Here is a 26,814-nt window from a genome sequence, read left to right on the forward strand (position 1 = left end):
ATACTACTTGGCATTGAGGAAGAATGAAATATGGTCTTTTGCAGTAACGTGGATGGAACTGGAGAGTGTTATGCTAAGTGAAATAAGTCATACAGAGAAAGACAGATACCATATGTTTTCACTCTTGTGTGGATCCTGAGAAACTTAACAGAAGACCATGGGGGAGGGGAGGGGAAAAAAAAAGTTAAAGAGGGAGGGAGCCAAGCCATAAAAGACTCTTAAATACTGAGAACAAACTGAGGGTTGATGGGGGGTGGGAGGGAGGGGAAAGTGGGTGATGGGCATTGAGGAGAGCACCTGTTGGGATGAGCACTGGGTGTTGTATGGAAACCAATTTGACAATAAATTTCATATTAAAAAAAACAATCTAGAGATTCTATGTAATACCTATCAAAATTTCAGCAGCATTTTTCACTGAACTAGATAAAATAATTCTAAAATGTATATGTAACCTCAAAAATCCCTGAATAGCCAAAACATTCTTGAGAAGGGAGAGCAAAGCCAGAGGTATCATGCTCCTTGATTTCAAACTATACTACAAAGCTACAGTAATCAAAATAATATGGTAGTGGCACACAAACAAACGCAAAGATCAATGGAATAGGATAGAGAACACAAAAGTAAGCCAATATATATATGGTCAATTAATTTTTTAAAAAGGAGGCAAGAATATACAATGGGGAAAGAACAATCTCTTTAGTAAATCGTGCTGGGAAAATTGGACAGCTCCAGCAAAAGTGCTGGTGTAACTTGACCACTATGTTACACTATCTATAAAAATCAACTCCAAATGGATTGAAGACTTAATTATAAGACCTGAAACCATACAACCTTAGAAGAAAACATAGACAGTAAGCTCCTTTACATTGATTTTGGTGATTTTTTTTAACCTGATTCCAAAAGCATGGGAAACAAAAACCAAAATTAACAAATGGGGCTACATCAAACCAAAAAGTTTCTACACATTCAAGGAAACCATCAACAAAATGAAAAGGCAACCTGATAAATGGGAGAAGATATTTGCAAATCATATATTCAATAAGGGGTTAGTATTCAAAATATATAAAGAACTCATACAACTCAATAATAAAAAAAAAATCCCATTTAAAAATGGGAAGAGGATCTGAATACACATTCTTCCAAAGATGTACATATGGCCAACAAGCAGGTGAAAAGCTGGTCAATATCACTAATCATCAGGGAAATGCAAACGAAAACTACAATGAAATATCATCTTACACCTGTTACAATGTTTACTATCAAAAAGAAAAGAGACAAATGGTAGCGAGAATATGGAGAAAAGGGCACCCCTGTACACTGTTGGTGGAGGTTTAAATTGGCTGTCATTATGAAAAAGAGTATGGAGTTTCCTCAAAAAATTTTAAAATGGGACTACCATGTGATCAGCAATTCCACTACTGGGTTTCTGTCTGAAGAAAACAAAAACACTAATAGGAAAAGATATGCATCTCTATGTTCATTGCAGCATTATTTATAATAGCCATGATATGGAAACAACCTAGGTGTCCATCAATGGATGAATGGATGAAGAAGATGTGGTATATACATACAATGGAATACCGGTCAGCCAATGAAATAGAATGAAATCTTTTCATTTGCAACAACATGAATGGATCTAGAGGCTGTTATGCTAAGTGAACTTTGTGAGACAAAGAAAGACAAATACCGTACGATTTCGCTTACATGTGGAATCTACAAAACACAAAACAAACAAAACATAATAAAACCTAGACTCATAGATACAGAGAACAGATTAGCAATTGCCAGAGGGAGTGGGGTTGGGAGGGATGAAATGGGTGAAAGGGGTCAAGAGGTACAAAGTTCCAGTTATAAAACAAATAAGTCAATGGGATATAATGTACAGCATGGTAAATGTAGTTAATAACATTGTGTTAACTTTGTATGATGACAGATGGTAACTAGATTTATTGTGGTGGTTGTTTCACAGTGCATACAAATGTCAAATCACTATGCTGTACACCTGAAACTAATAAACATTTGACCCTTGAACATGGGTTTAAACTGCAAAGGTCCATTTATACAAGGATTTTTTATAGTAAAGTACTATAAATGTAACTTCCTCTTCCTTGTAACTTTCTTAATAACATTTTCTTCATTCTAGGTAACTTCATTGTAAGAATATAATATATAATACATATGACATGTTATATGTATTATATATATATATATATATATATACATACAACATGTTATGTGTATATATGTATAATACATATAACATATAAAATATGTGTTAATCAACAGTTTCTGTTATTAACATAAGGCTTCCAGTCAATAGTAGGTTATTAGTAACTAAGTTTTCAGGAAGTCAAAAGTTATACACAGATTTTCAACTGCACAGGGGTCAGCACCCCACAGCCCCCATGTTCAAGAGTCAAGTGTAATATCATATATCAATTACACTTCAATTTAAAAAAGAAAGAAATGCTGGAGTTCACTGGCTTTCTAAAGTATAGGTGTTGAAGCAATTAATTAACTTCAGGCAGAAAGTTTTACCTTGCTTAAATGACTAGAAAAGTCCATTCTCGGACTGATTTGACAAAGAGTTCCACTCATGACTTGAGGGACTTGAGTGACATCTTGGACCACCTGAATGAGCCATAACTCTTGACTCAAGTTCCAGCAGATTCCATTACGGATGCTGTTGAAAAAACTTAGTCTCCTGACCAGGCTACCATTGTGGAGAAGTGTCTGGAGAAAGATAGCTGTGTGCTCCTTGAATTGTTGGAGAAAGGGCATCTGGAAGTCACAGCCAAGATTGAAAAGGCTTTGCTGGTTCTTGTGCAGGTTCCAATGGGCAGACAAAAAAACCTTGAAGAATATTTCTGTTGGGTGGCTTTAAAATTAAAATGCATGGTCCTGATTCTTTCATATGACAAAGACAACATTAATGATTCAGGCATTGACAAAGTTGATCTCATTAAATTGAAGACAAATAAAATAGTATTACATGATTTCAACTCAAAGTGTTTTTAGAGAATTTTGTATTCCTTGATGTAAGCCTATCCTCATCCATCAGAATAACCTCCGAAAACTCTAACTCTTCTGTTAGCAAATACTACAGTAAGTAGAATTTGCTCTTTGTTACTACTAAAGCCAAAAGTCTAAACTGATTGGATGTGAAAGATATTTGCATTATCATGTAAAAAAAAAAACACTCTATAATTTTAATCTCTTGTTCTAACCAAGCAACAGCAATCTTATGAAACTCACTTTTTTAAATATTTATTTATTTCGGGAAGAGCGCAAGTGGGGGAGGGGCAAAGAAAGGAAGACAGAAGATCTGAAGCAGGCTCTGCCCTAACAGGCTGACAGCTGTGAGCCCAAAGTGAGGCTCAAACACAAGAACTGAGAGATCATGACCTGAGCCAAAGTTGGACGCTGAACCGACTGAGCCACCCAGGTGCCCCTTATGAAACTCACTTTTGAACTAAATTACATTTTATTTTTATTTGCACATTATGACTTACTAAGGTTTTTCAGGAAATGGCTATAAATTTTTGCATGCAAATTGAGATTAAGAGGATTACAAAGACTTTTTAAGTATTGCTTTAACATTCTAACTATGTGAAAGATATGTTTGCAATGCAGCAAAATAAACCGTATGCGGAAAACGTGTGTAACATGTTTATGTGCATTTTTCTGGAGAAGGCATCTATAGCTTCTATCACATTCCTGAAGACTACCCACCCATTCACATATACCCCTAAAAAGGATCAAGAATCAATGACCTAGTGAGGCACCTGGGTATCTCAGTTGGTTAAGTGTCTGACCCTTGATTTTGACTCAGGTCATGACCTCATGGTTTGGTTTGTGAGGCTGAGCCCCACATTGGGCTCTGTGTTGTTAGCACAGAGCCTGCTTGGGGTTCTATCTCTCCCCCTCTCTGTCTCTCCCCACTCGCCCTCCCCCCCCCCCCCCGCAAAATAAATAAATAAATAAACTTCAAAAAAATCACTGACCTAGTGAAATGCATATTTTCTGATGGGCTCTGAATTAGTAGAAAGAGCAAACGCAAAATCATATTTGGTGGCATATCGTAATATAGTGGACAATGTCACCAAATGTCACCAATGTCACCATATGCCACCAAATATGACTTTGGGTTTGCTCTTTCTACTAATTCAGAGCCCATCAGAAAATATACATTTCACTAGGTCAGTGATTTTTTTCCCATACAACACCCAGTGCTCATCCCAACAGGTGCCCTCCTCAATGCCCATCACCCACTTTCCCCTCTCCCCCACCCCCCATCAACCCTCAGTTTGTTCTCAGTATTTAAGAGGTTCTTATGGTTTGCCTCCTTCCCTCTCTATAACTTTTTTCCCCCTTCTCCTCCCTGCTGGTCTTCTATTACGTTTCTCAGGATCCACTTAAGAGTGAAAACATATGGTATCTGTCTTTCTCTGTATGACTTATTTCACTTAGCATAACACTCTCCAGTTCCATCCACGTTGCTGCAAAAGACCATATTTCATTCTTCCTCAATGCCAAGTAGTATTCCATTGTGTATGTAAACCACATCTTGTTTATCCATTCGTCACTTGATTGACATTTAGGCTCTTTCCATAATTTGGCTATTGTTGAAAGTGCTGCCATAAAATTGGGGTGCAAGTGCCCCTATGCATCAGCACTCCTGTATCCCTTGGGTAAATTCCTAGCAGTGCTATTGCTGGGTCATAGGGTAGGTCTATTTTTAATTTTTTGAGGAACCTCCACACTGCTTTCCAGAGTGGCTGCAACAGTTTGCATTCCCACCAACAGTCCAAGAAGGTTCCCGTTTCTTAGAGTGGACTTTTTTTTATCAACAGTCTATGGATCTGGGTTAAAATGAAGTTCTTATTCTTTTCTTTTTCTTCATAGTCCTCAAAGTCCATGTCCGTATCTCTGAGGCACAAGGCAATTCTAGCAGTCCTAACCCCGAAATCCATGGGATACTTATTAGGGATCTTATGATAGCAAAATGTATTTAAAATAATTAACCTTTGAACCAAATATTAGAGCATAAGAATACATTGCCATTCAGTTCTCCAGAAGACTCATAGCCAATAAAGAAAAAGAAAGACTTAAAGGAAATAAGGACAGATGAAGTCAAACACAGAGAAGACATTCAGGACAACTTTCCCAGAGGACCAAATACATATACACATAGACCAGGGGCATGCTGTGTGTGTGTGTGTGTGTGTGTGTGTGTGTGTGTGTGTGCACGCACGCGTGCGCGCACCTATATTTGTATGAGCATGTGAAATGAGCAAACAGCAGTGATTTCTTCCAGCCAAATGCATATCTTTGAAAGTGGAGAGTCAGCCCTGGTGATGCTAATGGAGTGGAACATAAATATTGGCAAGCTAGTTGTCAAATAGAGGCTTTTAAAGGTTGGAATTTTTCAAGGGAAATGTTAACTGCAGTTAAAGGGCCAAAGTGGTCTTAACCTGATCTCAGAATCTAGAATTTCACTTGAAGTTCTAAACACCCAGGACTGTTATGCTAAATTTAGCCTTCCCAGCTCTGCAAATGGCATTTTGGAACGTTTGGTCCATAACGATAAATCACCACACTTGCTGAATATGGGGTTAGAAGGGGACTAGCGGGTATAACCAATTAATATATCAGCCTCCCAAGCATTTCTGGAGCAGAGGTGAGGGTGCAGGCCAATAATGAACTGTTTTGCCACATTTCAAATAGCAAGTGCTCTCACCCCTAGCCAGACCTCCCACCCTCCCCCGCCCCACACACCCAGCATGTCTTTGCTTCTCACCACTGCCACAGTTCCAGATCACACCCATCCTCCAAATCAGCTCAGTTTCTACCTTCCTGAGACTTTCTTTCTCATCTCCCCACAACCACATTGATCTCTACCTTCTCTAAGTTCCTGTATATCTTTTATTCGCAATCCTGCTCACTAGCTAACCCAGGTGGCTATCTTTCCTATAATAGCAGCTAATAACACTTACTTGAATTTTTACTATGTGCCAGTCACTATGCTAACTGCTTTACAAGAATGACCTCATTTAATCCTCACAGCACCCCTATGATACAGTTTTCATTATCATTCACAGAAGATAAATGTTCATATGAAGAAACTAAGGCTTAGAGAGGTAAAGTAACGTTCCCAGGGTCCACAACTAATAAATAGCGGGACACGCAATCAACCAGGTTGCCTGGCTCAAAGCCTGCCCTCTTAATGGTAAAATGTATAGCTGCTGTATATGTGCATATACTATCTACCCAGCTACATTTTAAGCTCCTCAGGGCACCTGTATCACATTTCCTTCATGTGAACCACAGAGCTGGCATTATGTTACACCCATAATCAATCAATACTTATTGAGGGAGTAAATGAATTAATAAGTGAATTTTAAAAATCAATGCATCAGCTGCAAAACCTAACAAATTTAATTGACTTGGACCTCCAAATCGCATGCAGAATCAGGAAAAAAAAATGTTCTTGTTACTACATTTGGCAGTAGAAAGCAGATAAATTGCTGACTTGCTCCCCTGTGCTCAGCCCAGAATTGGAGCTGGGGAATAGGTCTCTGTGAACAATCATGACATCCCTCATCTTTGTCCCTGGAAGCCCTCCAACCCCTCAAGTCTATCCAGATCCTCAGAATCCACAAGGTTCACTGGAAGAGAAAAGAATAGCACAGAGGTTTGCCAGTGCCGAAATCAATTCTTCCTTAGACCCAACACTCCCCACATCCATATATTCATTCATATACACTCAGAGAAAGATGATTCTAGTTAGTTTACTTCAATAAATGTTTGTTGAGCAACTAACCCAGATAGTCACAAACTTGGCTACACACCACAATCATCTGCAAGATCTGAAAAATTGCTGAGGTCTGGGCCCTACCCCAAAGCAATGGACTCAGAGCTCAGGCACTGCGATGCATTAACAATCACCTGTGCAATTCTGATGTGCAGCTGGGGTAAAGAACCACTAAAATCCATGCCAGGCACTGGATGCCAGGAGCTGAGTCACAGAGATGTGAGTGTGAAAAGGGAAGTTTGCAGAATAGGAGAGTCACAAAAACAATTAAAAACATCACGAAAAATTAATTGTAATGAACACACCACGAAGGACGCAAACAGCAATAACCACAGTCCACCATGGGATGTCAGAGGAGGGTTACCTGCCCTCACCAGAAATTTTTGAGTTGGCAGGACTGGAGGATACAGATGAATGAGGGAGATGTATTTACATAATGAGATGCTGGATTGGGTTAGAGGTGTCAGGTTGAAATGTATGCTTTCAAGAGTAGAAGGTTAGACCTCCATAAGCTCTGATGTCCTCCTTCTGCATATTTCCAAATGCTCCCAATCTCTGGCAGCAGCTATGACTGCATTTCAGAGACCCCTGAATTCCTCTGAATCTCTCTGAATCTCATACACGGAATGGAAATAGCAATTATTAAGCATTAGTCCTTGGGATTTAACATCAGATTTTAAACTTTTGGGAACTTTTAATGAGCCATCAGTAGATATTGAGAGATTTTGCCCTAAATTTGTTCATCTGTAAAATAACCATAATAATCCATACTTTTCCACAGATTATAAGGATTCATGCATTCACTCAATAAACATTTATTGAGCTCCTCTGTATTCCTGGCAAGGTACAGAGATATAATGATGAACAACCGCAGAGCCAGACCCTGTTCTTGTGGACCTCATAGTCTAGCAAGGAAATAATCACACAAATTCATGTGTAATTACCTACAGAGTGCTGTGAAGGAAACATGTATCCCTTAATGCCATGAGAGCACCTAATAGGGAAACCTGGCCTGGTCTAGGGAGTCAGGAAAGGCATCCTCCCAAAAAAGTAGCACTTAGGCTGAGATCTGAAAGATGTCTAAAAGCCAAGGCGATGAAGAAAGAAGAAGAGAAACCAAGCAAGGGGAAGCCTGGGTAAAGATCCTGTGGCAGAAGTGAACCCAGTGCAGGGATTAAGCAAAAGCAGGCTGGTGTGGCGGCAGCACAGAAAACAAAGGGATAGCGTGCAACACAAACTGTGAAGGCAGTCAGGGCCCTGCCAGCCACATCCTTATACCAAGAGCAGAGGAAGTCACTGGGAGGCTTCCAGTCTGTTACATGATCAGACGTGAATTTTAAGAAGCCCCTCTGGCTGCTAAGTGGAGAATGGATTGGAGGGGTAAGAGTGGACCTGGATGAACCAGTTAGGTTGTTACTGAAGTGATCCAGACCAGATGTGGCCAGGTTTATAGTCTTGAACATACAAAGTTTGGGGTTCCAGGTGCAAAAGAGAATTGAATTTGAGATAGCCTGTGGCCCATAAATGGTCACTATTTAATTAATGCTATATAGATATTCAGGTATATAGAAACAAGGCTATTATTTGGAAAGGGAAATAGGTTGCTTTTGACACTTTAACCTAGATAAGCAGTGTCAATTCCACCTTCCTTAGACCATCATTTTGAGTGAGGCCATCCATCAGGGCAATAAGGTTGAGCCAAGAGCTCCAGATGCCCCTTCAGAATGTCCTTGGTAAGTAGCAGGTTGACCCTGGAAAGGAGCCAATGAACCAAGCCATATTTCTTACCCTGGGACAGATGCAGAAATGTTGCCTTCAAGTTCAAGAAGAAGGAATTTGCCTCCATGTAGCTAGAATTATAATTCCAAACCTACTCAGGAATAACAAATTCCGAACTCAGAAAGCTTTGGTCCTGGCTAAAGAAGATGAGGGGGGTTAAAGGCCACCATCCCTGGTCCAGAGGGATTTCCATTGGAAATCCTAATTAATGAGAGTTCCTAAGGTCATAATGTAGGCAAGCCACGTACAATCAAACAGCCAGTCCCAAAAGGGGCAACCAGGGACTTGTTTCTCTTACAAACTGGCCAGTCTCTTTATAATAAACTTTACATTCCTAGGTAGGTAATTCTATAAGGTTGTAGATGGAGGCACCCACGCCCCACAGGGGGTTCATTGCATGGGAGCTGTCAGCAGAGGAAGATAGAGAGCCCAGAGGCTCTTGATACAGTCACCATGGCAACCAACCCAAATCTGGTCCATTTTATTCACAGACAAAAAACCCAGTTCAGTGAACACTGTAGGAATGTAGGAGCAGTTTAGATTAACCAGGCTATCTTCTGGCCCCAAGCAATCTGCAGGATAAGACCTTGCACTAGGCAAAGGTCTTCACTGTGACAAAGCAGAGGATTTGTTAAGCTTTTTGGATCTCAGTGGGCCCATTTAACTTCTAGTGTGGGATAAAAAATTACTCTTCTCCAGACAGGTGGCCTAAAGTTTCACATGAACTCAGTTTGAAGTGGTAATGGTCATACCACAATAAACAATTATTCCATACCTATTTTCTTCTTCATCACGTGGGAAGTCAGGAAACTATACAATAAGCAGCTTGTGATTTCTGACTTACCAGATAAGAAAATAGATCACATTTTACAAATATGGAAATATGTCCTGGAATCGGCTTGAGTATTAACACATAATTCACATGTGTGGTGTCCCATTTTTTCCTTGGTAATAGAACAAACAATGTCTCTGAGAACTGAACTAGGAGAAGCAGCAAGAGTCTTTTCAAGTAAACATTCAACTCATTCATTCACTCATTTAATTTCATTTATATTTATTGAAAACCTACTCTGTGCCACAGGGCTACAAAAATGACTAAACCAGGACTCTATTCACAGTTCAATGAGGTAAAAGAACTTGATTTAAAATAAATAATAAATAAAAGATGCAAATGTGTTAGCACTGTGTAAGGCAAAGTAAACTGCAATGGCTCAAATAAAATGGAAGCTAAATCTTGCTTGTGCAATAGTCCCAGACACAGGGTCCCCCACCATACTGACAAGAGAGTCCACCATCTTCATTATGTGGCGCCATGATATTCTGGTTGCTGTTCTATGGGAGCTCTCATGGACCAGACTTGGACGTGGCACATATCACTTCCACTCACATGCATTGGAGAGAGGTTAACCACATCTCCACATCTATTTGTAAGGAACCTGGGAAATGTAGTTCACGGCGGCACCTGTGTGCAGTGCTATGATCCTATTGCCAAGGAAGAGGAAGAGAGCAGAATTTGGAAAACGATTCCTCCTGACATTAACAAAGACATAAACAAAGTTTTCTAGAAACAGAGAAGAGAACCTAGGAAATACACATCATACTCAAAAATATTTCAAATATCTATGAAAGAAAGATTTAACTTTACTTGTAATTCAGTAAATGCTAATTATAGCAACAATGAAGTATCACTTTCCCCTCTTAAGTTTCAAAAAATAACAGTGGTTATTATTGCCAAGGGTCCAATAAAAAGAGGTACTTATAACTACCGAAAGCACTAATTAGTACAATCTCTCTAAAGGGCAGTTTGAAAGTATGCACGTAGCAGATTTTTTTCAAAGTCACAACAATAAAGGAAATCAGGCATATAATCCTGTAACCTCCTTCATTAATCTATATTTTAACCTGGATTCTGAGCCTACTTCCTACTTCATTCAGGAGGGAAAAATTACACCTGTCAGTTCAAGGTACTACTGACTTCCAATTTAAAACTCAACTCTTTGGGGGCACCTGGGTGGCTCAGTCAGTTGGGTGTCCGACTTCTGCTCAGGTCGTGATCTTACCATCCATAAGTTTGAGCCCTGCATCAGACTCCCTGCTGGCAGCTCAGAGCCTGGAGCCTACTTCAGTTTCTCTGTCTCCTTCTCTCTCTGCCCCTCCCCCACTAGCGCTCGCTCTCTCTCGCTCTCTCTCTCAAAAATAAAATAAAACAAAAATAAAATAAACATAAAACTCAACTGTTTGGAAGGAAAAATTCATCAAATTCAGGATTCCCTCTACAGGTGGCCTCCAAACTGGAAATAGGTTCTCCACTGAGGCCTCCTGCCCTGGCACTACCTAGATTTTAGAATTTCAACCTCCAGAACTCTAATAGAATAAATTTGTGTTGTTTTAAGCTTCTAAGTTTGTAGTAATTTGTTACAGCAGCAGAAGGAAACTAGTGGCCCTTTCCTTTGCTCCCCCAGAACCCTCTCACCCAGCATATTGATCCTACAGCACAGACTAATATGCTACAGGAATTTGGAGCTAGGAGTAAACAGTGCAGCCTAACCTGTTTGGGGAGACATTCTCAGGTAGAGCTTGAGCCAGACCTGTCAGATCTGAATTTGCTGAGTTGAGAATAGACATTTGGACCACAAACAGTAATTGCAGAACCAAGGCAGGAAGGTAGGAGTGGTAGAATTTATATGTTATGGTAGGTGAATACAACTGGCCAGACCACAGCAGTGACTCCAAGAGATTCCACAGATCTCATGAAGAAAGCTGGCACCTTCAGAGTATTCCTAATGCTTTGAGATTGACGTCAGGACAAATGGGACCCCTTTCATCTGTTGATGGCATTTGCCAGAGGCAGAATCCTGATGGTAAGTCCCAAAGCACTGAATGTAGGAGAACACAGACACCCTAGTAACTATGAATTTGTGATGTGTGAGCATTGAGCCTCCTTTGGAGAGAACCTCCAAGCCCTGCCCATACCGTGCCCTGCTCAACTGAACAAGTCACTCAACCTCCTGGGCTTCATTCTGTTAAAAAAAAAAAAAAAAAAAAGTCTTGGAGCCCATGGATGCAGAAGAACAAACAGCAGGACCTAGTGAAATCCTGAGGTTCCTTGAAGCTCTTGGGGCCTGGGTGTCTATACCAGAAATTGCATCTATTTGGACACACAACAAGGCCTGGTCACAGCCTGGAAAGCTCAGCCCCATCCCTTAAGCAGGGACATCCAGAAGCTGATGTTCATGAGGGATAATTGGGGGTAAAGTATTTTAGTTACTCTGACCTGTGGGTATACAATAGAGGAAAGACTGAAGACATGAAGAACATAGAAGAAAGCACTGGCTGGAAGGGGTATGTGGAGGAAGTGTCTTGGACAGGAGGTGAAAACAATGTCAACCACATTTCCAAATACTGGTTGTGTAATGAATTATTCAAAAGGCTGGTCTTTGGCCTCTTAACATCCTCTAGTAGGGTACTTTTATCACAAGGCTTACTGAGATCAAGAACTGGACAACAAATTTTCCATTCTCCTTTATTTAAGTACACATATTGAAGAGCTGAATATAGCACGTATTAGTGGCATGATCATTGCTTAAAATAGTTAATAAATCAATTCCAATGTCTTCCAGTGCATTTCTGGGTCAACTCTGCCATTGACTAAGGCAGAGCCTGACCCTTGGCACTGCAATGAGCACTGGAGGTCAAAGCAAATAGAGATCCAGATATGTCCAGCAGGGATTAAGGAACAAGCAGGAGATCAAAACAGGCAGCAAGTCAGAACTGTTGGTCATCACACAGAAGATGCACAGACCAAGAAGATCATAAAGAAAATGTATGACCTAACCTGAAGGTTCTTATATACTTCCTGTTGCGGGTGGACAAAGCCAAGGGTATAAGCAGCACAGAGTCCTTAGGTAAAACCAGGTGACTACACTTGAGGAAGGGGTGGTAAAGCTACAACCACAGAAGATATACTGGCAGCCCCTTTCTAATTCACCTTATATTTTACCATGGTGTCAAGTCCCATTAAGGCCTGGGAAACATCCCTAAGAATATAGAACAGTGTAACATCAAATGCCTCTCTAATCCAGGTCCTATAGTTGCTGGTAACTTCTCTGCAATTGAGGCTTCTTTGTCAGCCATGAGAAGGAACCATCAGAAGGATGGAGAATTGTGTCCTCTCTACTTCCCTCTCATTCTTCTTCTCTTTCTTTCATTTGGCAGAAGCAGAGAAAGAGGAAAAATTATGCTGCTGAAGTGTGAAAATTCCATGACTCATGCTATTCTTCAATGAAAGTAGCTTTCTTCTCAACTCCTAGAGACATCTTCCCTCCAGATAGGTGTTTCCCACAGTAGCTGCTGGATAGGTATTATTTGAAATTTGCATTCTTTGCCACCCACACAACCTACATGTTTTAAGCTGTTTCTGACATAAGTGGTTCCCAAAAATCTTTTATAAAGCATCTGTATCTCTTACCATGGAATATTTTGTCCCAACATTTAAACATGGATTTTACAGTATAAATGTAAAGCAATCTCTTCACACAGACACATTCTGGGAGTGTGCAAGAAAGAATGGGGGGATGAATAGGGACCAGAAGGCACAGTGCTGGGAGCATGCATCAGCTGGACTTCACCAGACTCTGAAAGTAGATAGAGTTTTTAAGAAGTTTGGGCATGGCTTAAGAAAAGATCCTAAGATGATGTGAATGGTGTGAATGATGCAACAGCTATTCTCAGACTCAACCTGGTAAAGCCACAGTTACAAAGCACCCAGAATCTGAAAAAGGGCAACACATGGGACCAGGGGTAGTAGCTGCAAGGCATTAACGTTGACCAGGCCAGGTGTTCTCTGAAGCAGAGAGCTATAAATGAAAGAGGACACCCTCAAAAGAAAATATCCAGAATCCTCCAGGGAAATCCAGATAACCAGAGTGAAGGGAAAGTTTAGGTGAAGGCAAGGGAAGGGAATAAAGGCCAAAACTCTAGAAGAGAGACAGGCCTGGGTTTAAGACCCAACTCCACTGCCAAATTGCTAACATAAAACAGGTAATTTATTATGAAAATCTACAGCCAACAAATTGGACAAACTGAAAGAAATGGATAAGTCCCTAGAAATATAAAAACTACCAAAACTGAAACAGGAAGAAATAGAAAACTTGAACAGACCAATAACCAGCAAGGAAACTGAATCAGTAATAAAAATTCTCCCAACAAACCAAAGTCCAAGGCCAGGTGACTTTGCAGGCAAACTCTACCAAACAAACATTTAAAGAAGAGTTAATACTTATTCTCAAATTATTCCAAAAAAAATAGAAAAGGAAGGGAAACTTCCAAATTCATTCTATAAGGCTAGCATTGCCCTGATACCAAAACCAGATAAAGACTCCACTAAAACAGAGAACTACAGGCGAGTATCCCTGATCAACATAGATGCAAAAATCCTCAACAAAATACCAGCAAACCAAATCCAACAATACACTAAAAGAATCATCCACAATGACCAATTGGGATGCAAGAGTTGTTCAACATTTGCAAATCAACCCATGTGATACAACGCAATAATAAAAGAAAGGATAAGAATCATATGATCATTTCAATAAGTGAAGAAAAAGCATTTGACAAAGTACAAAATCCGTTCATGATAAAAACCTTCAACAAGGTAAGCTTAGAGGGAACATACCTCAACATAATAAAGGCCATACATGAAAAATCCACAGTTAATATCATCCATAATGGGAAAACCTGAAAGCTTTTCCACTACAGTCAGCAAGAAGAGAGAGATGTCCACTCTCACCACTATTATTGAATAATAATTATTCAATTATTATTATTATTATGGAAGTCCTAGTCATAGCAATCAGACAACAAAAAGAAATAAAAGGCATCCCATAAGCCAAACTTTCATTATTTGCAGATGACATGATAACTATATATATATATATATATAAAAAAAAAAAAACCTGAAGGACTGCAGGACAAAAAATTGCTAGAAGTGATACACGAATTCAGTAAAGTCACAGGATACAAAAGCAACGTACAAAAATCTATTACATTTCTATAGATTAATAATAAAGCAGCAGAAAGAGAAATTAAGGAATCAATACCATTTATTATTGCACCAGAATCCATAAGATACCAAGGAGTAAACTTAACCAAAGAAGTGAAAGACCTGTATTCTGAAAAGTATAAAACCCTGATGAAAGAAACTGAAGAAGACACAAAGAAACAGAAAGACATTCCATGTTCATGGATTGGAAGAACAAATATTGTTAAAATGTCTACACTACCCAAAGCAATCCATACATTTAATGCAATCCTTATCAAAATACCACCAACAGCTAGAACAATCCTAAAATTTGTATGAAACCACAAAAGACCCCAAATAGCCAAAGCAAACTTGAAAAAGAAAAAGAAAGCTTTTCTTTTCTTTCTTCCTTTCTTTCTTTTTTTTTTTTTTTTTTTTTGAGGTATCACAATTCTAGACTGCAAGTTATATTACAAAGCTGCAGTAATTTAAACAGTGTGGTACTGGCACAAAAATAGACACATAGATCAATAGAACAGAACAGAAAATCCAGAAATGAACTCACAACTGTATGATCAATTAATCTTTGACAAAGCAGGGAAGAATATCCAATGGGAAAAAGTCTCTTCAACAAATGGTGTTGGGAAAACTGAACAGCAACATGCAGAAGAATGAAGCTGGACCACTTTCTTACACCACACACAAAAATAAACTCAAAATGGATTAAATACTGGGAGACCTGAAACCATAAAAATCCTAGAGGAGAACACAGGCAGTTGACATCGGTATATCTTACTAAATATACCTCCTGAGGCAAGGGAAACAAAAGCAAAAATAACCTATTGACACTTCATCAAAATAAAACACTTGTGCACAGCGAAGGAAACAATCAACAAATGGGCAGAAGACATGAACAGACACTTTTCCAAAGAAGATGTACAGACAGCAAACTGACACATGAAAAGATACTCAACATCACCGATCATCATGGAAATACAAATCAAAACTACAATGAACTATCACCTTGCACCTGTCAGAATGGCTAAAACCAACAACACAAGAAACAACAGGTGTTGGTGAGGATGTGGAGAAATGGGAACCCTCTTGCACTGCTGGTGGGAATGCAAACTGGTACAGCCTCTCTGGAAAACAGTATAGAGAGTCCTCAAAGAGTTAAAAATAGAACTACCCTATGATCCACTAACTGCACTACTAGGTACAAAATACTAATATACAAAACACAAAATACAAAAATACTAATTTAAAGGGATACATGCACCCCAATGTTTATAGCAGCATTATCTACAATAGCCAAACTATGGAAATAGCCTGTATCTTTCAAATGATAAATGGGTAAAGAAGATGTGAAATACACACACACACACACACACACACACACACACACACACACACACACACAAGAATATTATCCAACCACAAAAAAGAATGAAATCTTGCCATTTGCAACAACATGGATGGAGCTACAGAGTATTATGCTAAGCAAAACACATCAGTCAGAGAAAGACAAATACCATGTGATTTCACACATATGTGGAATTTAAGAAACAAAACAAACAAGTATAGCGGGGGAAAAGAGAGAAAGAAGAAAAACCAAGAAACAGACTCTTAACTACAGAGAACAAGCTGAGGGTTACCAGAAGGGAGATAGGTGGGAGGATGGGTGAAACAGGTGATGGGGATTATAAGGAGTGCACTTGTAATGAGCACTGGGCATTGTATGTAAGCACTGAATCACTAACTTGTACACCTGAAACTAGTATTACATGGTATGTTAACTAACCGGAATTTAAATAAACATTTTAAAAAAAAATAAATGAAAGAGGTAGCATTACTATTGATCATATAGAAATAAAAAAAAATTATGAGAATACTATGAATAATAGTATGCTAACAAATTGGATAACCTAAGTTAAACAAATTCCTAGAAATAGAAGGAAAAAAAATGGTCACTTAGCCTCTCAGTCAGTTTCCACATCTATAAAACAGTGTGGAGAATAACAGAGGTGATTCATATAAAGCACTTAGTGCAGTACCTAATACATAAGTGCTCAATAAATGTTTGCTAGTTTTGTCCTCGTTGCCATTCTCATCACTATATTTATTGTTATTATTATTATTAGAGAGCAGGACCGTGTCTCATTCCTATTCAATCTCCAGTGCTGAGCACAGAGCCGGACATATAAAATTCTTTCGTAAATGTATGGAATGATTGAGGGCAGGGCTGGCTTCAGGGACATGCAACTTGTGGAGTCACCAGGGCCCTGTGCTTAGAAGGGTGCCAGGCTTAGAAGGGTGCCAGGCTTTGCTGTGGCCATCTTGAAATTCTTAATTTTTGAACAAGGGACTCCACATTTTCACTTGCTCAGGGCCCCACAAATTATGTAGCTGGTTCTGAGAGGATACGGTTATAAGGAAGATGAAAGGAGGAAACTAAAGTAGGAATAATTTGGAGAGACAAGAAATCTGCAGAGAGGCTATTAAGAATTATGGTGTATTTTCTCACCAAGTATTTCCTCTCCAGAATACAATAGCCTTCAGTGGATCCAGCAACTGTTCACATCCTGAGGTTTCATCAGTCCCCACATTTGCCATATATTGGAGAGATATTTACCAAAAATGTCTGGGACCCAACCTGTTCTTAATCAATAATATTTCCGGAGTTACAAAGTCTTGACTCTAAAAGACCAAAATAATAGGGAAGAAAAGCCAATTCAATAACGTCATTTTCTAGATGCTGTCTCCTGATTTTGCTCTCTATTATACTGACTAAGGAAACGACAATCATAATACACATAGTTTCACAATCACAAATCAATACTTTAAAATCATCACTTCCTCTCAAAACACATGACCCCAAACCATCACAGCACCTGTATTACCAGGCATTCCACATCAGAACCAGAATTCTCAGCAGCACTGAGACTGGCTGCCTTAGTCCACACCCTTCCTTGCTGGGGTCCATAGTTGCAACTTCACAAACCAGTCACTTCTGGTTTTGCATTTCTGCCCACCACACTGTCACAAGTTGCTAATGGAGCAAACTACGCTTCACTGTTTACAATGACATTAAGGACTTTTTAAAATGTGGGGCCATTTAAGCCCCTTTAGAAAAGCGTCTTTGTTTGAGTATGTCAGGGGCTAGACTCCTGGATGAGCTATCATCAACCACTAGGGGACCATATCAGTAATTCACTCAATCTGTGGCCTGTCCTGTGCCAGGTGCAGAGGTCCCAGGAATGAGGGTGACACTACTTCTCACACAGCTCATGAAGGAGCTAAAACAACCCACAAGTACAGGTCGAAGACAATAGTACAGACCCTAACCCAGGCAGGGGAGAAAAAGACATACTGGATGAGAGGATACCTGAACAGAGTTTTGAAGAACAAGCAGGGGGAAAGAACGTTCTGGGAAAATAGCAGCAACACATAGGGTATAGACTAGGGAGAACTTGGCTTGCTTCTGGGGATTTAGGTGCTTCCTCACCCAGGACTTCTGGTGTGTAGGGAACAAGAGGAAAGGGCAGAGCAGGCCAGACAGGATCTCCTGAGCCAGGCTGTTGGGTATTTACCCATAGGGCAAAAGGAAAACTGCAAAGTATTTTGTTTTGTTTTGAGCTGATCAGATTTGTGATGCAGAGACACAGCTTATCTGCAGGTTAGGTGGGAGGATTGAGTTGGGAAAGGGACCATGCTTGTGCTCTGGTTTTTAAGTTAGCTTTTATTTGTTACCAGCTTAGAGGGTATTTGAGACAGCTGCTACAGATTGGGAAAGGAATGTTGCAACAGACCTAGGTGTTTACAGGATTTCAGGAATATTTGCTCAGCTAAGTGTGACGTAACCCTCTCCCCGCCTCCCCATGAAATCTCCTGTAAATGTTATATTGTCCATCAAGGCTTTCAGAAGGCTTGCCTTTGGGGAGCAGATGTGACAATATGCAAAGAAGAGTTTCACTGCAAGGTTGGCATTTGATGGAGCCTGAAAACTCAGTTACTTTCAGATTATATAAAGATCACTCAGGTGAAAGCCTGGAGGATGGACTGGAGCAGATGGCAGTCTGAGATTGGAAATGAGGAAAGCAGAATAGAGACTCCTACAGTTGTCCTGTGAAAAGACTTAAGGGAGTGGCCATGAGAATAGAAAGGAGCAGAACTGAATGTTATCTAGGAAATGGAAGCCAACGGATCTTGTTGCTAACCAGATGTAAGAGTTAAGGGGAAGGAACTAAAGATGCATCCAGGGAACCCAGAGAACATAGCCTCCCCCCTCTGAAACAGGCAACACAAAACAGCGCAGTTTCAGGAACAGTCTTGTTTGGGATATGGTGTTTTGAGTTATCTGTGGGACATTCAAGTGGACATGTGCAGTGAGCAGGTGGATATATGGACTATGCTAGAGATATCCACCACCATAGCCCAGCTGGATTATTGTATTAGCCTCCTAAGGGATCCACTGTTTCTGCCTCTGATCTCCTACCAGTTCGGGTCTCAGCAGAACAGCCAGTGTGATTTGATAAAACATGAGTTGGAATATGGCACTTCTCTGCTCAGAACTTCCCAAAGGTTCCTATCACACTGAGTTGTAACCACAGTCTTTACTGTGTGACCTCCCTTCTCTAGTCCATTCCATCATGTTGCCTCCTCACTGCTCCTCCCTGGGACCTTTGCAGATGGGAGGGGAGTTGAGGGAATTTCCTCTTGGAGGCCTCTGTTTCCCTGAGAGGTAAGAAATGGATCATCTTCTCAGAGTATTTTGGAAGATTGAAGGCTAATGGCCATGAGGAAGGGGTGAAGGTGGGGTTCTGGAAGAGTTGCATTAAGAATGAGAGAGGGAGCTGGTGGGATCTCTCTCAGATGCTACTAAATGATAAACATAGGGAACACAAGAAATACCTCATCTCCTCTCAGAGAAAAGCATAAAGACAATAACATGGGCTGCCTTTACATTCAAATCAAGTTATACTAAGGTATGAGAAATTACCCATTGCCCACAAATACTGGGGCCAAAGCCAAAAACATGGACATAAACTTTAGCATAAGAAATTAAGTTGACTTCAAAAGTTTGATATACATATTAATTACACATATTCTAGGTAGCCTTAAGACTCAAGAAATCAAATTTTGGTATGGGATTAGGCCCATTCCCATCTTGACATAATAATTTACATTTGTAAGTATTATAAATGTTTTATAGTATAATGCTTAGAAGTGAGAACCAGAATGGAGACTCCTATAATTGTCCTGTGAAAATAACAATTAATATGGTCCTTTTATATAAAAATACATTAATATTTTTATAATGTAAATGTTAAATACATATAAACTTATAAAGTTTTTTATAACACAGGCACTGAACAGGTATTAACACCCCTCTCGTAGGGTATTAGAGCAGTTGAATTGCCTAAGGTCAGTGACAGGAGCCAGAACCCAGGCTCTATCCAGCCTGTTTGGCCACTGTTTTCCACTAACCAACTAACTGCTTTTTCAGTCCGATCTTGAGGTTCTTCTCTTATAAATGAGGGTCCCTGCCAAAGAGGATGGGGCTGACTGGCACAGGAAGGAATTGACTTGGGGCAATACTGTGGCAGATAGGACAGGGATGCCCTTGAGCTGATGGTGACTCATAAGGTCACTGCATCTCTGCCCAGCAGGCACAGGGTGTGGCACACGAGTGTCACTCAGTGGCTCCACTTCAGAGCCCCCTGAGAGTGTCTGATCACCAGCCCAGGCCTAAGGCTCAGCCCCACAGGGACTCTCCTGATGCATGTCCAACTTCTCACAAGCCTTTCCTGATGTAGCAATGATGAAATCTTACACATTTGTTCCCTAGCCTGAAATGTGTTTATGCTCCAAACTTAAGGTTTGTAATGGGTTTTGCTCACAGGAATGATTATTTTAGGGCTGACTTTTAAAAAGGCAATTGATAACAAGTTTACCCAGCCAAAAGAGCTGTGGCAATTATCTGCAAATTCAGAATCCGTGAAGAGCCAAACCAGATCATTTAAGACCCCCTGAATCCATTCTGGGGCCAAGATTATCCAAATTGACAAGCTAAAAATGAGATAATTTATGCTAAAATGGTGTTTATGAAATCAAGATGCTATTCTGGATGGCTGCTGCTGGGAGCTAACACAATCCCTTCTTCCCTTACTTTTCTCCTTCATGGGTTCCTTCTCTCCCATATTCACTTTCCCAGTTGGAGTCGTATGGAGGGAGGGTATGTAGAATGCTTTTAGACTGAAAACTGTGACAGTTTTTAAGTTTTTCATGTGAAGCCTTGAATTATTTGTATTGAATAAAAAGGTCTCCAATGTCAGGGTTTGTTGTTGTTGTTGTATGTTTGTTTTTCATTACAGCTCTGGGCAGAGAAAAACAAAAACCTCCAAACTAAAATAATAACAGCACTGGCACAAATGAAAACTTGAAAAAAGTAATCTCATAGACATAAAAGTTATGAAGAGACAAAGAACTAGTGAGGGTTTGGCGGGGGGGGGGGGTGGCAGCAGGGGGGAATTATATGACAACAAAAATTTAAAAATCAGCACAAGAATAGATATAAAATCAAGAAACTCTACCAGAAAATAGAGCAAAAGATAAAGAATTTAAAAGAGAACTAATAAGAAAACTTGAGAAGTATATCCAGACAGGATATCCAGACAGAACAAAATAAAAACAACAGAAGATATTTTCAGAGAAAGTATATAAGAAATGAAGGGCTTGAGTTTCCAGATTAAAACAGTCCACTGGGGACCCAGTACAATGAGTGAATAAAGAGCACACCTCATCATGACATTTTAGAATACTGGGTTAAATGGAACATCCTTAAAAAAAGAAAAATCACACTCAGAAGAATAAATTCCAAAAGACATCCTACTTCCCAACCACACAACTAGATGCTAGAGAACAGTGGGGCAATGTGTTCAAAATCTGAAGGGAAAGGTCTTCAACATAGAATTCTATAAATAACTAAATTATCAATGAATCACAAGGGTAAGATAGAACTGTCAGACACAGAGCTCCCAATTTTTTTTCTCATTTAAACAATTTCTCTTAGAAAGCTACTAGAGAATATGTTTCGGCTAATTACAGGAGGAAACCAAAATATAAAACCAAAAAGGTAAGACATGGAGATCCAGAGAAGAGGGGATCCAGCCCAGGAGTAAGGGGAAATAAAAATCCCAAAACAGTCTCCTTCAGCAGACTTGAGTCCTGATTGAGCAGAAGAGTGGACTGAGGATTTCCCAATCCATGAGCATGGGATATCTTTCCATTTGCTTGTGTTATCTTCAATTTCTTTCATCAGCATTTTATAGTTTTCAGAGTACATGTCTTTCACCTCCTTGGTTAGGTTTACTCCTAGGCATTTCATTCTTTTTGGTGCAATTATAAGTGGAATTGTTTCCTTAATTTCCCTTTCAGCTACTTCATTATTAGTGTATAAGGAATGTAACAAATTCTGTATATTAATTTTGTATGCTGCAACTTTACTGAATTCATCTATCATTTGGGTGAAGTCGAGGGTTTTCTATATATACTTTCATGTCATCTGCAGATAGTGAAAGTTTTACTTCTTCTTTGCCAATTTGGATGTCTTTTATTTCTTTTTGCTGTCTGACTGCTATGGCTAGGGTTTCTAGTACAATGTTGAATAAAAGGGGTGAGAGTGGACATCCTTGCCTTATCCCTGACCTTAGGGGAAAATCTCTCAGTTTTTCACCACTGAATACAAGGGTTTTTCATATATGGACTTTATTAAGTTGAGGTGTATAGAATTTACTAAACAAAACAAAACAAAACAAAACAAAAAGGGGTGCCTGGGTGGCTCAGTTGGTTACGTGTCTGACTTTGGCTCAGGTCATGATCTCACAACTTGTGGGTTCGAGCCCCATTGTCGGGCTGTGCTGACAGCTCAGAACCCGGAGCCTGCTTCAGATTCTGTGTCTCCCTCTCTCTCTGCCCCTCCCCCGCTGGAGCTTGCTCTCTCTCTCTCTCTCTCTCTCAAAAATAAACATTAAAATAAAAAATTTTTTTAAGAAAAAAGAAAACAAATGAACAAAGTAAAACAGAGAAAAACAAAAGAACATACTCCTCAATATAGAGAACTGGTGGTTGCCAGAGGGGAGGAGGGAGGAGTAAATAGGTGAACGGGGTTAAGAGTACACTTATTGTGATAAACACTGAGTAATGTATAAAAGTGTTGAATCATTATATTGCATACTTGAAACTAATATAACACTGTATGTTAATTATACTTGAATTTTTTAAAACAAATAAAATAATGAATGAAAAAAGAGGACAGAGGAACCAATAGCATTGGCACCCTACTTTGCTCAGCTGTGAACAGTATCTACATATTCATCATAACATACTGCTATATGTTATAAAATATGTTATAGCTATTTTGGAAGGGTGAGGGGTGGTGATAGATGGAGCAAATTAAGAGAGCTAGGTCTTCAACTACCAAAACAGGAGTGAGTAGATACTGTGCAAAATGGATTAATGAAGAAAGATGAGAATAATCACATCTTTACATATAAGAAACATTTTCAAGAATGGAGAGGGACTGGGGGATATGTAGGAGACTTTTTTCCACTATTTAGTAATATGTAACTATATTATACCAATAAAAATGAAATCTAAATTAACTTTGTAAAGTAAATTCAAACATCAGTCCATTTTCATACACATAAGAATGATTAAAAGTCTCCATTTAATTCTATTATGATCCCTGAACATCAACAAAGGAGGTGGTACCACTCCTTTTCACAAGTTTCTGATAAGTCACCCTATAGGATTCTTTATGGGTTTCTGGGAAGAACTTTTTTTTTTTTTTTTTTTTTTTTTTTTGCCTTTTTTTCAGTGGTAAGAGGCAAAGGAATATTAGTTGAAACGTGTGAGGTCTAAATCAAAAGTGAGATTCCAGGCCTCTACCCCATCTTCCTACCTGATTATATACAACACAATCAACAGGAAACCAATCTTCAACCCTATTTCAAGAGTTGACTAGACTTCTGACTAAATAATGCATGATTGCCTATATGTATGAGACTGAACTGCTGATGGGAACATAGAAAGAAAGAAGCCACAGAATCAAACTTCACCTCCTTTCTCTCATCTCTCCCCTTGCCAGGAATGCCAATAGGGAAATGGCCCTAGAAGACCCCAGTTCCCACTCTGGTTGGACTATATTGCTGAACCTTTGCATCCATAGAAGAAATTTATTGGACTGAATCTTCCTCAGCCTCCAGAAGACCAAACAGTCATGTTATCACCCAGGAAAACTAAGAACACAAAAGGACTTCCACAATGAATTTTAGTGACCAACACATATGGGGACCAAAATGATTGCAAATTACACTGAGGGAAAGACAGAAGAACATTCTATAGAGCCAGCAAGCAATGTATCTGTTAATCTTATCCACCAACAGCCCTGAGTGGATGTGAACCACTGAGTTAGAGGGAATGAAACACCTTCAGAATAAGCAATGAAGTTGGACAACACTTGTGTAGTAAGGAGGCCAACCAAGGGCTCTGCCAGTCCTGATGGTGACAGAAATAGGGCAGAAGCTCCAGCTCTCTCAGCAATATTCCCTATTAATGATGCTAATGACCCCCAATAATTCTGTTCTTTTTTTTCCTCTTTTCTCCAATTATGAAACCCCTGACCTCAAGCCTTTGTCCTCTGCTTTGGGAGCAGGGGGAGGGGAATAAGTTGATTCATATAGCTAAAGAAACAAATCTAAATCAATAAAAACTAAAGGAAATAAATTATAAGGAGCACCCATTAAAGACCCTTAAAGAGGATAAAATGGTTTCAATTTTACTCTGTCTCACTCACTTCTCCCCACTTCTTCCCCAGATATGCCTGCATCTATATATTTATACAGGTTTTTTTTTATTATTTAGTTAATATGAATTACAGGCCTCATGCTTCCTCCCTTCTAAATCCAAAATAAGGAAGCTTTCTCTTTTCTCTTGCTCTCTTTTTTTCTCCGCTCCCCCTCACCAACACGATTTACATTCTCAATGTAATGTATTAAAAAGTTGACAGGGACGAAAGGATTCACACGATGTCTGCTAAGAAACCCAATTTCCATGATGAATTGCCCGAAGCCCCTGAATCACAAACCATTTTTTCCGCTGCTCAGAAGTTGGGTTTTTTTTTTTAAATCTTCTTAAAGCCTCTTTCCTAATCTTCGGCTAGAAGAGATGGGTGAAAGGATTTTTTTTCTAAACTAAGGAAAGTATTAGCATCTTGGTTGTTGTGCATCAAATTTGAAAATGCAAGGTTAGTAATATTTCAAATCGGCCATGGTCCAAACCTCTTGATAAGTGAGTGTGCTCTTTCGTGTTCTCTCTCACCTCCTTCCCCACCCCACCCCCTAGTCTTATAGCCAGTAATAAGGAGGAGCTTCAGGAGAAAAGATAAAATTAGGGTGATTCTATAAGTATCTACCCCCTTTTGGAAAGTTATAAAATTACAAATAAAAGATATCCTCTTTCCTAGAGTTGGCTGGTTTGGCCATACCTAGGTAAAGATTTCAGCAGAAAAACCCTGACCCAACTCTCATGATATATCTCTCAGCTCTGGAGCAGATGCTGTGATCAGAGCTGCAAATATCACTGAGCATGTTCTTAAGACACCGGATTTCATGTGCACAGAATTCACCCTGGGCTACCCATTACCAGAAGGGTAAAGGACAACACAGCACCCATCTGAGTTTTTGCTGAAGGTTTCCACTTTAAAAAAAAAAAAACCCACTCATTCACAAGCATTCTGGAAATCTGGGGCCCTCCTAACTATCTTTGATTTCAGCCTCACATTCTCACTGAGTGCTGTGAAGGAGTCAGTCAGATGCCACTCCCCTACAAGGCACAGTTGGACTTTCCCTGCTACCCAAGCACCCTGACTTTCCCTATAACCCACTCCCCCCAGAAAACTTACCAAAAAGGACCAAGCACTAATAAAACTTTAAGAGAATTAAAGAAATTTTTCTTTAAAAAACATATTCAACATTATACATGGGGAAAAAATGGGACTCTGTTATTGTCTATAAATTTCCAAAACATTTGTTGATGTAGTGAGAGAATGAAGAGTCCAGATTCTGGAGTTTAAGTCTAAAGTCACAATCCCCAAATTTGAGAGTCATATGAAAGCTATGAATTCTCTTTTAAGAAAAATTTACAATGAAGATATTCAGAAAAGTTTTGCAATTCAAGAGAGGATATGAACTTGAATGTATGTTTTTACAATGGTAAAAACCTCCATTTTGCAGGTGAAGATACTGAGGGCTTTAGAGGAAAAGAAACTGGCCTCAGCTTCATGGCTAGTGAATGACAGAACCAGGACATGGTCAGATTTGGTTCCTGGCTCATATATTTCCAAGCATGTAACCTCCTGACAGTTTATAGATAATGCATCTGGGTGACTAAGCAAGGGTTTTGCAGCCGCACAGTTTTCCCTAATGGTTATTTATCCTGAACATTGTCTATGCTCTCCTAACCAAAGAGAAGTAACAGTGAGGCATAGTTGGAAGAAGATAGGCGCTGTCATTACCTTTCCAGATGAGCTTTAGCAAGTAGACATAATGGGCCACCTAACTGTAGTCTTCAAGTTGGCTTGGTTCAGAGCTAACAGGATGTCATTAGGACTCATGTCTCCCCAGCACCCAAGAAGAGAGGAAGGTAAACTTCACTTGAAAGTGGAGATAGTTTACTTTAAAGGAAAATCTTTGGGTTGATCACTCATATTTGCTTCCCCAAACAATCCTTATAAATTTTTTTGAAGTTAATTTATTTATTTTGAGAGACAGAGAGAGCGAGCTGTAGAACAGCAGAGAGACAGGGAGAAAAAGAACCCCAAGCAGTGAAGATACTTCCGCTCTACCAGTTCAGAGCCCAAAACGGGGCTCAAACTCATGAACTGCAAGATCATGACCTGAGCAGAAACCAAGACTGACCCATCCAGGCACCCCCCAAACAATACTTATACAGTCATTATTCTCATACTACCTATATCCCTTAAACAAAGAGACAACTGCATGGAAATTAAATATAAAGAAGTTGGCAATACAATGGAGAAAAGACAGTGTTTTCAACAAACGGTGCTGGTACAAGTAGACATTTACATACAAAGAATATAAGACAGGCAAATACCTTATACCATTCACAAAAATTAACTCTG

Source organism: Panthera leo, chromosome C2, assembly GCF_018350215.1.
Source record: "Panthera leo isolate Ple1 chromosome C2, P.leo_Ple1_pat1.1, whole genome shotgun sequence".
NCBI classification, from domain to species: domain Eukaryota; kingdom Metazoa; phylum Chordata; class Mammalia; order Carnivora; family Felidae; genus Panthera; species Panthera leo.